The following is a 12,485-nucleotide window of genomic DNA, read 5'->3' on the forward strand; positions in this document are numbered from 1 at the left end:
TTCTGCTTCACTTTAGCAATTCATCTCAGCAGCCTTTCACTCACCTGTACGCTTCAAAGCTAGAGAGATAATCCCTTCATTATCCCCTTGCTCTCCTTCGCAATTCGTAGTTTATTTCAAAATAACTGCAACATTGTACTGGCAGGCAGGAATGAAATCCTGGGTTCATCTCCCAGGGAGCTGCACGTGTTCCTGGGAAAACACCCATCTCGGAGCCAGCAGAGAGTTTATCCCCGTGGCCTACCCACACAAATGACTTTTGCAAAGATTGACTATGGGGGAACCAGCTGTTTCAGTAAGAACAAGACTCTCAGGTTTTTCAAAGCAAGCCACGAAGATCCTGGCCCTAATTATTCGCTCACTCTGTTCCGTCACAAAGTATAAACCCTACGGCCCTAATCTCCACTGTCACTGCTCATCTGCCCCAGAGAAATTCTAGCCCTCTGAATTTTATCCTATAGATTCTGTATAGGCATACAAATAAGGCACGTTTTTGTGCTTCCCTAGCTGATATTTCAGTCACCCGTCCTAGAAACTGTTACCCAAAACAATAAGCTCCTCTGAGTGAGCATCAACCATTCTCCGTGAATATGTCAATAACTGGAAAACATTAGACAAAGCTGAAATAAGTCGTGAGGCTACATAAGTGTTTGGAAGATACAGGAGCATTTGTAACTTCCACAAACCCAAGACAACTAAAATGCTCTTTGCCGGGCTAAAGCAGCACACAGTATCCCCTCGGTTAGGACACCACACTTCCAAGGACCAACGCTGAGGAACAGGGACAAACCAAACCTCCCTCTCAGGCGAGAGGAAACACACGCCAAGTGCCTTCACGCAACTGAGGAAGCGCCTCGTTCGGCACCACAACATACCCCTGCTGAGCCAAGGCCGACAGAAGCATTCTAACATGGCGCCTTTTCCTAAAGATATTCCCCGCTTACTCTTCAGTGAAGCGTAAAGCTGATGGTGTTTCTGTGGCCTGACCTCAGCTTCTCCTAGCCTAATATAAATGTTACACCTATCTCGGGAGGCAGCGAGCTCTTCCTGCCAAATCCCAAGAGCCCTCAAGTCCTGGCTGCATTAGTCCTGATGTCGTGAGCTGTGGGAGAAGGCAAAAAGAAAGAACAAGGCTCTGCGGCAAAACAACGTAGAAGCAGTGCAGGGGACAGATGTGTAAGAGACAGCGGCATTGGAGCGAGTCTGACAGAGGCACGCATTCCCACGTTGCGCTTCAAACATAGCACCGCCAAGGAATGAAGCTTCACACGTGCATATGCACACCGTAACGGAGAATCAAGGTTCCTCCCGCCTCCGACTCAGCAACTCCCAGCAAAACCGGATTCCAAAAAACCTCATTCCTGCTTGAGGGGATGCACTTTAAAAGCCCCCTAAACACCAACTATTTGTCACTTTTCTTTGAGGCAAAGCCGGGACAGGGGAGATACACCTGGAGAGGCAATTAAGGTGACCGGGACAACAGGGAATGATGGCAGATGGCAGTCATGGGGGGTGCTGGGTGGAGAGCACCCAGCCGACACCAGCATCCCCCAGGGAGAGACCGGCACACAGCCACACAGAACGAGGGCACACGCAGCCTTTGCCCCTTACCTGCTCACTTAAGCACCGAAACATACAGAGGTTTTGAAAGAAAAGGTTTTAGAAGTAGTCTGCAAAGCAAGCTTAACATTTTTCTGCTTTGAAAGGTCTCTGTTTTGAAGGACGCAGAGACTGGGCACCATGCAGTGCCCAGACCTTACCTGTGTCATAGTGAACTGTCAGGGGCCTGGAATAATCACCAGTCTTCTCTGGGTGGAAGTCCACCGTTACTTGCATGGCATCGCCAATCCCAAGAGTCCCAGCGGAGGGATCAACAGAGAAAGGGCTGCAACACGGAGAGGCACATCAGGATTATTGTGGGACCTTTGGGGACTACGTTCCTTCTGCCGTCCAGCTCACTCCAGCTCACCTGTATTAGCAAGGGGCCAAGAAACCACAGTCAGCAGCAGAAAAAGAGAACATACAGGGCCAGGAACTGAGCCACCGACCCAACTCCTGAAGAGCTCCAGCCCTCAGAAGATCCTAAGCGATAAAATGACCTCGTCTCCCCCATACCCTGCATCCAGTTTTCTGCAGCAAGGCTCAAGAGTCTGACTGCTAGCGATACGATCGGAGGAGGGTTTTTGAAGGGCACGGAGATGGCAAGAGTTATTTGCATGCACAACTTGACACTGAGTTCCTCAGGAATCCGTCTTTTCCTGCCACCTATAAACCTCAAGAGATGCAAATGTCAAGGCAATACCTGCCCCAGTGAGATTACAGCCTGGAAATCAGACAGGGAGAACAGAAGTTTATTCTTGAATGACCGGAGAATAATTAGACTTTAATGGCAGAATTAATCTATCTTTCTTTTTTTTTTTTTTTTTACCTTGAAAGCATCCTGGGTTTGCCTCAGAAAGGGCACATTTTATCAGCATTTCAATGAAAGCTGTTCTAAGCAAAGAAAAATCTGTACGAGTGCAAAGGCAGATTAGAGTGATACAGAAACAAGAAAACAAGACACAAAAGGAGTATCCCATTTACAGCCTGAACAATTAAATCTCTAGCTAAATGAAGCACCGCTAGCAGGAGCATATCAAGGCACCTTCAACAGGAGGTTTTCTGCGTATTCACAAGCAATGCAGTCTGGGGCTCTGGGTTGTAATCCAGGCTTGGTAACTGTTTGCTTGGCCTACTAGAGAAATTCTGTGCAATGTGTGGGAAATAGTATGAAAATGTGCCGGTGTACTTTAGATTTAACAAGAGCAATTATGATTTGTCGCCAGGTAAACAGCTCTCAGCTGACAGACACATAATTCAGTCCTTTAATGCTCAGGGAAAAGTCAGATGCAACGTGTTTCTGCATAACAGCAGCTGGGCTTTGTGGCTCTTGTACAGCCTCACTTAGAAAGCAAAAGTTATTGGATTTAGTGCTTTGCTGGTGGTCAATTTGTCACCTTAAAAATATTTTCTGCAGAGTTTTACAGTGATTGGGGAGTGCAGCCCACAGAAATAATGAGAAAAAATGGAGCCATGCGCAAGCTGAGCTTCGCTCATGGAAGCAGTGACAGCTGATGAAACTGCTGGAGTTCCTGCTCATTAAGGAGACACTGATGCAATTGGGGGCCTGACCTGCTCCCATCACGACTAGCAAGAACATCGCCAGTGACTAATGGGGAAGCATTGGGCCCGCAATGTTCACGTGCTGGACCTGAGGCTTTTGAGAGGGAGGAGGAAAGCCAAGGCGCCGCCAGCCTCAGAACCGGGCTGCTCTACATGGCCCTGCACCTGCGCTGGGGGTTGTGCCTGGTTATACTGGGCAGGGCTCTGCTGGTGCTTGGCGGGGATCACTGCCTGCTGTGGGAAAGGCACAGAAAAATTCCCCCCCACCTCTTTTAGTTTGTTGTTTTTACCAGAAACATTGCCAGAACAGAAAAGCTGCCGGTTAAGGGCCACACTTCAGCACTACCTCCCATCCCATGCCCTTCCTACTCCATCCCCATGTCTGCATACCCCTGCCCTCAGATAGCTGGGATGGGAATGACACTCCTGAGGATGACTTCAGGGGATGCCCGAGAAAGTAGATACCTTCACATCTTCAAATTACCAGAGAAGAGGATCCCACCGAGGTCGGGACTCATTCTCAGGACTGAGAAACAGAGCACAAGTCAGACACCGCACCTCCTGCCTCCCACCCCACGCTGTACCCACAGGACAACTTGGTTCCTGATGTAGCAGGAGCTTGGTATCCCTCACGTAGACCTGCTTCTCCAAGACCCAGAGGGACGTAAGGTCCGTGCTTCACCTGAACTCTGAACTTCAGTCCACATCACTAAGCTGTTCCCTGCAGCCTACAGATAAGAGATGCTAAGGAAACGTCCCTGACACACTAATAGCCACATGAAAACCACTGCCAACAGATGAAGCTGGCAGGCTAAACTTTGGCCTTTTAGCCATTAATTGTGAGCTGTTCTTTACGGTAATTCTTGTCCTGTTAGATCTACCCTTGTAATGAATAACTACTGCTCCTGACAAAACAGGAAAGATAAGGTTTGGAGGTTTATTAATAGCTCTTCTTCTGACATGCTTTTCAACTACGTCCATTTGTACGTTTGCTTTGTTGTACAACATCTAAACTTTCACAGGTCCAGATCTCCCAACGGTGCCTTGCAATCCCCAGCTTGTATAAACTCATCTAGCCGCACCAATCTGAGGGAGACCTTCCCAGCAGAACCTGCTGAGATCTTGCCCGTAATTGCCCTTCAGAAAGGGAACAACACCAGATTAGTAAGCAATTTCATTGTGATCTGTCTTGGCGTTTACATCTTGCTTGCTTTCACCAGGCATCAGCTCCCCAAGCTGGGCAAAAGTTAAATCCCATGAGGATACCACAGGCAAAATACTCCTGACAATTTAGCAACCAACTGACAAGTGAACAACGCTGACAGTTCTGTGGCTCAGGCTTTCCCGACTACCGCGCTGCCTTTCCTCCTGGAACCATACGTTTAGTCAGTGCAGCGTGCAACGAGGCTGCAACATACTTCGTCCCATGGTATGTTTCTCTTCTACAACCAAAACCCCTTTACTCCTCTGGTGCCTTAATTTGCATTATAAAATCATCTGAGTTTGTGAGAATTGATTTCATTAAAAGCTGCCTCCAACCCCAAGACCGACAGTAAAATTACTGGTGATTGAATTGCCCCCTCTGTCAACTAAGACCTATTGCAGGAAAAAACCCCCAAAGATCACTTAATCTTGGCATACGTAATTTTTTGGTAATGGTATAAAAGCCAAAGTCGAGCACTGTAACCACTCCAGTAAACACAGTCTGTTAGGTCAAAGCATCCAAGACTCCATCTCCATACTGAAAAAATCCTGCACAGAGCCAGCATCTCACAAGCTCTCTCTTTCCCTCTTTCCCTGCACGTAGGCTCTGTTGTCACATCCCTGTACATCCCATGGTAACTCTCCAGCCCCACACCTCCGTGTAGTATAATGGGTACTGCAGGGAGGGATGCAAGGCGGCTCCTGGCACTGTGCCATGTAGGATCATTTCCTGAGCTTCCAGAGCTTGATGGGACATTCCTAAATGGACCTTCTCAGACAGATCCTCTCTAACCCATAGCACAGCACAGCACAGTGTAACGTCAGGAAAAGGCAGTGCTGCACTGAGATCTGCTTCCAGGCACCATTTTCAACTGAAATGTACTGGAATGACATTTATCTCCATGAATGCCGTGGAGAAGAAACTCACTAACCAGCCTTAACAATGAGAACGGCAGGAAAAGACTTTTTATATTTATACTATTGTTATTTTTTTTTATTACTACACTATGCAGTGAACAGCTGGGTATGGGCATGCAGGGGGAGGACAGGCACAGAGCCAAGCTGCATAATGGGGAGTGCTTTGGTGTCAGGGTTCCCACACACACACACACACACCCCCCCTTTACGACACACACACACACACACCCTTTACGAAAGAGGAGTCAAAACGTGTCCATGTTTTCTGGTAGATACCACGGCAAGGGAGAGTTCTGAACAAGCAACAGCAGAAGGATGCTGAATTGGCCCCGTGGATTCATTTGAGAGCTCTGCCGTGGAGTAAAATACACCATACAAGTCCTTAGATAAAGTTGTAAGAGGCAAGGAATGTCCTTATGAAGTGACCCGCTGCAAGAGCAGAGCTCGCAGTACTGACCGAGAGGAAAGGTTAGCATTGGAGATGGGCTGAAAAATGCACTGAAGGTGAAAGCTGGTAGGTTACACTTGATGCCAAGGGAATTTTGAGAAAGGAGGCAGAGAGAAGTGATACGAGCAGCGCATTGGACTAGGAAACTGTGGCGCCTGCGGCTGCCTTGCAAAGGGGCAAGAGCCTGAATTCGCCCAGGCCAGAAGTCTCAGTTGTGCAGAGAGAGAATGAAGGACACAGAGGCCAGCTGATGGTCCACAAACTTTGATCTCTCATTCCCTTCTACTCCACTAAGCCTCCTCCCCCTCTCACGTGCACGCATGCTTACACATAGCGGCACACAAAACTATTATGTGATATTGATGTTGGCTTTAACACAACACTACATCCGTACTCAGCAAAAGTTAAGCACACACTAAAGCTGCTTCAGTTCTCCACTAAATAGGAAGAGACTAAAACAGTCCTGAATGTAAGTCTGTAAGGCTGGCACTCCTACCACCTATGCCATAACTCTTAAATACTGCGTCTCGTATCTACACATTAAGCTCTCCAGGACAGGAAACATCACGCATTAATGTCCAAAGCACAGGTTTAAGTGTTTGTGATGCTGAACAATCATTACGGGAGTCATTCAAAAGAATGCAATGACATTAAACTAAAAACTTCCCCTGTCGTTAATAATGATGCAGCCTTGGTCACAGCCTCTAACGCAGGGAAATTAATCCCCTGACATGAGGAGGAAAACGGTCTCTCCCGCGAAAGCCTCTGTAAGTAGAGTTGTTCAAAGACAATTAACAGCTAATGACCTACTCGCCTGTGGAGCAGTGTATTGGTGAGACTCTCCAGCCAACTTGTCATGCCAGCTGGGAGGCCAGTTCTTTTCTGCTGGGGCTGCTGGAGCCACTGAGCTCACCTGGGACCTCGGGGCAGGCACCTGAGCAACTTCTCACAGCACAAGCAGCAAGGAACCCACTGTCACCCAGCGCAGTCCCCAGCACTGGCTGGAGAAACCACTCCTGGCACACCATGGCCTCATCGCACAGGGAGAACGTGGTTGTTCTGCTCCCAGGCTGCAAGGGGACGTGGTGACCTGGTCAAGAGTGGGGAGCACTCGGATTTTGAGTGGAGGATACAAGCTTGGGGGAGTACAGTCGAGATACTGGAGGGCTGGGCTGCTATTCAGGGGACACAGCAGAACCGCATGCAGCCGAGGGATGGAAAATGCAAAAACCTGTATTTGGGATGGAAGAATCCCTGGCAGTGCAGGCTGGTGGGCACGAAAGCCTTTCTACAGAAGAGGAGCTTAGGGGCTGGAGCACAGCACATACAGGGAGATGCTGGGATCTCAAGGCTTTGCACAGCCTTGAGAAGGAAAGACGAAGGCTGGTATCACTTGGTCTTACTTTTCGTGTTGAGTGCACACCTGATCAAACTTTGACACTGGTCTTGCTCTGAGCACTGTGTTTGCTCACATGATCTCCAGAGGTCTCTTCCAAAGTTATTCTAGGATTTTATCTTCTCCAGCAGCCCAATTCCATTTCACGTGTTCCCCAAATTTCTCATATTATTTCTTATACATCTGTGCATATATATAGGCAGATGGTAGACAGACAGGCATTAGAGGAACTCAACCTTTAAGAAAGTTCCCAATGAGGAATTCATTATGACATTTCGCTGAACACTTAAAGCAAAAAAAAATAAAAGAGCAGAAAGACAGGAACCTCAGAGTATTTAAAAAAGAAATCTGAATGAAAGTGGGGGCGACCTAATTAGAATAAAACGCTGCTTATATTCAAAGATCATCAGTTTGAAATTTCAGACTGGCTTTCAAAAGTTCATAACGAAATGGAAGAGATGACTGATGCCTTTGGCTGACATGGGAAATCTTACCAGCTTTTGATCTCTGCGCACACGCAATCCAGTTATTCAGAATTGTACTTTCTTGTGTAGTTTGAAATAAAGCTTTCGTAACGCTTCCCATCCCTTTGTTGCAAGTCAGGACTGAAACATTCAATTGGTGAAGTTCAGCATAAAATCCAGATCAAGCAGGATTCAACGTACGCCGTATCACGCGATAGAACAGTTGGCAAGGACATTGCCAAGAGATGCTACACACGACTGGGTACTTGTTTTGGTGGTGACAAGTAGATCTGGAAATCCCAGAGGGAAGCTGTACAGGGATTTACAAGTTCCTGCCTATGTATTTCCACAGTGAAAAGAAGCAGCCTGCTTGAACAGCATCCTGGAAGCCTGCTTCAACAGCCTTGCCAGGCTTTGGTAGAAGCCTCTTGGACCTTCGCATTTCCCAGGAGAAAGAGCAAAGAGCCTTCTCTCGACCCCTGTTTTCCTGGGGAAGAAACCGAAGCAACTCAGGTGCACTAAGGCAGACGGCACGTCTTTGCTGCATTCTGGACCTCAGCTCCTACACCAAAACCTCTGGGACCAAGCAACACGGAGCTAACTACCAGCCAGCTGAAGTGGTTTCCTTGCAGGTGCAGTTTCCAAAACGCATTACCCTCTCCAGTTCAGCAAACTGGAAAACCAGTGACTGTCTTCTCAGACCAAGAGGAACAGTACAGGCTGTCCACGACACAGCACACATCAGGCGCTTGACCAGGAGACTGCCGAAATACCACGTGCTTGTGGCCTCCCAGGGAATGGGTATATTTGGCCAATAGGGCCACATAACCATTTCAGAAGGTACTGAAGATCAAGGGGGTTGCTGGTAGCTACTACAGCATGCTAGAGCACTTTCCAGGAGATCTGAGAGAGACAAAGCTCTAGAAAAGGCTCCCAACCCACGCACCAGGTATTTGCTGCACCTTTTGCCTGTGCGCCCATCGGCATTCTGCTTTGGGGCTAAAGTGCAGGTTTGAAGCCGCTGCCAGCTCATCTCCACTTAAGAGCTCATTCTAATGAAGAATAGTGGATCCCAGGGACCAGATCAAACCTACTGGAAAACCAGGTTCTGGACCCCACAGGGTTTTTGTCAGGGTCTCAATACCAGTTGCTTTGATCTATCATCTCTGATTGCACTTGCTACTATAGACAAACTGCTGGTAAAGCTGATGATAAATTCTTAAATGTCTCTTCCACCAGCTCAGAGCTTGCCCATTTCTTAACACTGCCTTTGGTCTTCAGGAACTGAGCTCCTAGAGCTGTCGTCTGCCACGCAGGATCTTACACAGCCCGAGGGCAGTCCAGCTGCCTTCCTACATTTGCTCGTTCAATCTAACAGAATCAGTCTTGCACGACTGTGCACTGAAGACACCGTTGCACTATAAAACTCCACTCTGCAGCTTGCAGAGTTTTAGCAGAGGCTGCGCCATGCTTCAAACACTATAATCAACAGCAAACCCCACGTGCCCTGCCCATTTCCAGCCACGGCAGCAGTACAGCAGCTCACACGCTCTGGCTCCTTTTTGTCGCTGTTTACCAACTGTATTATCACACAACAGTGTTTTGCACAAAAAGAGATGAGCTCCCTACCTCTGAGGGCTGATGCAGTAGCGGGCCGCCCCGTTACCGATGTTGCGAACCAGCAGTGTTTTCTGGGTGCTGTACTTGACTGGACAGGCTGAGAAGTTCACCTGGTCGGGGAAGTCCAGGATAGCTCGGGCACCTATAGCTCGGAGAGGCACAACAAACTTCTCCCCTTTCTGTGATGCAGATGAGCTCGTGGAAATAATCCTGCGGGGAAAGAAACAATCTCAGCACAATGCTTTTAGTACTTTCCCCACGGCAGAAGGAAAACTGCTGTTTTCTATGGCTGTAGCAGTATCATTCAGTAACGCAACAGTACTTTTTACCTTCATGAGCTTTCATTCCAGTAGCATGACTTGCACAGGGTCGTTAACTTGCAAAGGAGAAACAACCCCATTGATTCACCTGCTTTTGCAGCAAGCTGGAAGCACCACAATTATCTGATGCTTTGATTCTGAGACACCAGAACAGTCTCTTCACGCAAGGGATCACAGCACTAACGCAACCTGCTTCGATCGCCACTGCAGACTATTGGAAGCACCACTGAGAACCCAGCTGTGCCACAGCACTAACTCCAGTGCCAGCAACGCGGCGACCTCGTTGAAGCTTGGCAGGGGATGCTCAGGTACACTTTCAAAAGGACTTCACCACATGCATAGTCAACGGTCAGTCTTCGGTGAAATACTTCACAAGCTGGACACGGTAATTGCGGCAGCGTCAGGGCAGTGCAGGGTACGGCTGTATTTCCTGCCCCTTCTCACAGCGTTATAGGGCCAAGGCTGGGGACACGCACCCTTCAAAAGCCACCTGATCCATCTCCCCACACCAGAGCTGGCTCAGCTCCAGACCCAAACTGTTTTTGCGAGAGGTTTCACAAGTACCTAAAAGCGCTAACAGTTCCACCCCTGCCCTCAGCAGCCTATGCCACCTCTGCGCTAGAATTAAAGGGTGTTAGTTCTTCCTGTGTCTGAACTCCGTTTCCCTTTACATCTCACCCAGCCTCAGGGGGCACAGGAGACAGCTCTGGCTGATGCCGTAATCACACCCCTCTGTAAGGTCTGTTCTAGAGGAGTAAGTGACGGCGTGCCTGGTTAGCACACCCACCCCAGGCAGGCGGCATCGGGAGCTGCACACGGGGGACACTCAGACACCCCACCAGAGCAAAGCCGGCTGTGCAGTCCCAGCCACTGCCTTCTGCAGAACAGAGCCAGGCAATCCCCCCCGCGCCCCGGCTGTCTGGCGTTTAGCAGCAGGAAGGCAAATCAAATTACCAAAACCATGTTACTGTAGAGATGAGCAGAGCAGTCTCCAGATGTATGGCGTGGCATCGCTGCGCTGGAACTATCACCTTGCCCCCACTGAAATCAGTGGTAAATCTGCTGCCATAGGGCCAGGAGCCATTACACCCAGCAGCGCTCTTATGGATGAGCTGATAAAAACTCTGCTTCTCGTCACTCACTGGCTGCCCTGATTTTTTCCTCAGTGCTTTTAATTAATTTGATATTTTTATCACTGTTGAAGCAGCAAGCGCTTTAGGATTTTAATGATTTAGGAATTGCATACAGCAGCAAACTCCCTTCAGCAGAACCGATCCAGACTCCCCCACAGCTGGGATTTCCTGCTCCTGTCCCCATCCCCTCCTGGAAGGGCCCTAAGGCAGCCAGCCCAGGCACAGACACGCACCTATTGCTCTAACGCAAGCGCTGACAGCCAGCGCCTCACCCACCACCCAGCACCTCGCCTACCACCTGCTCAGCTGGGGTTTAAGCTTGTCAATACAGATGCTGCCCCATCCAAGACAAAAAGAATAATCTCCTTTTCTAGACATCTCAAATATTCACCCTAGAAACTGCAGAAGGGCTTTTGCTTTTCCTATTTGGAAGGTAAAATACTAGGAAGGGAACTGCAGCAAGCAACCTGCATGATTTAATACCGCATTTCAGGAAAGCGTTTCATCTTCAGCAAGTCGTTCTGAGTTAGCAATTTTGTACTCAATCTTGCAGCCTAAGCCCTCTAAAATAAAAGCTATGGGCAGCCCATATGAATTTAAAGCACCTATTATCTGGCTACTTCACGTCCTGCACTGTTTCGATCCTCAGAAACTCATTAGCAAATGAAGAATGTTATTTGCTTTTGTTGTTGTTGTTCTTTTGGCCACACTACTGTAACAAAGGCATTGCAAAGCCAATTGAAAGCTACCTGCCTTATTAAGTCTTGGCATGCCATATTTACTTAGCTCCCTCTTCCAGGTGCCAGGTAGGCAGAGGAGGATGCAAGTTCAGATCAGCAGGAGGATAAAGAAAAAAGGAACTTCAACAACTGGAGCTACTTGGAGCAAGTAAAAGGAAGTAATTGTCAAGGTGTTGTCATTGCTAAGGAGCAAATGGATCAACAGCAATGCAATTAAGAGCCCAAGAAATAAATCCCCCCCAAAAGCAAGCACAGGCAGCCTTCCCAGCTCCGTTGCTGGTGAGGGGCGCTGGGACCACCTGCACAGCAATGCACAAGGGATTTCTCCAGGGACCTGAGGGCAAGGCTAAAGCAACAAGGATTTGGTTTCACAGAGACAACCACGACCTTGAGAGAGAAAGATGCCTCTCGCCATTCATGCAGATGCACATTATGCTCCAAGCCCCCTCTCCAGGGACACCGTGGGACATGGCATCCCGTGCAAGGCTTGACTCAGCACTTCAGAGCGGGCTGACCCTTCAGCCACGCTCTACCACCCCACCAACGTGGGACCTTGCACCAGGCTGAATGCAGCGCCAGCCCAAACAGGGGGAAACCCAAGGCAAGAGGGGTGCTAGGCAGAAGCTGGCTGTTTGTGCCACTGTGAACCCATGGTCCCTTAAGCTTTTGAAAGCTGAATTGCCCTCCCTTGGGGGCAACAGGTTGCAAAGTCTCTACTTCAGCACTGCCTCGTGTTACCAGGGCACTAACCCTGCTACGCACTTGCTTGCAGCCTAGGGGCACAGTTGAGACCAGTTCAAAATGTTGTTCTGCTTCGCAACTGCAAACCCTTAGCAGACTGTTTAAGACCAGGTTTCTAAATAAACGTGCCTGGATGACAGAGGGGTTGCATCCCATCTATGCTTTAAAGTTTGCTGTGTTTAGACACAGCTTCAGGCTATAGGTTTTCATGAAAATACGACTTCATCCTGCATACAACTCCCCTCTCAGTTTCACGGAAGATACAGACAGTTGTACGATGGCTCCCCTTCTCGTGCTCCCCTGTGACAAGCAGTAAATTACAAGCTCTGGCCTTCCAGGT

At 48.7% G+C, this 12,485-nt stretch overlaps 1 pseudogene; it reads right to left on the reverse strand.

Moving 5' to 3' along the window:
• Positions 1–12,485, reverse strand: part of LOC129785153 (hydrocephalus-inducing protein homolog) — a 71,996-nt pseudogene that overhangs the window by 39,259 nt on the left and 20,252 nt on the right.

Source organism: Falco peregrinus, chromosome 9, assembly GCF_023634155.1.
Source record: "Falco peregrinus isolate bFalPer1 chromosome 9, bFalPer1.pri, whole genome shotgun sequence".
Taxonomy (NCBI): Eukaryota; Metazoa; Chordata; class Aves; order Falconiformes; family Falconidae; genus Falco; species Falco peregrinus.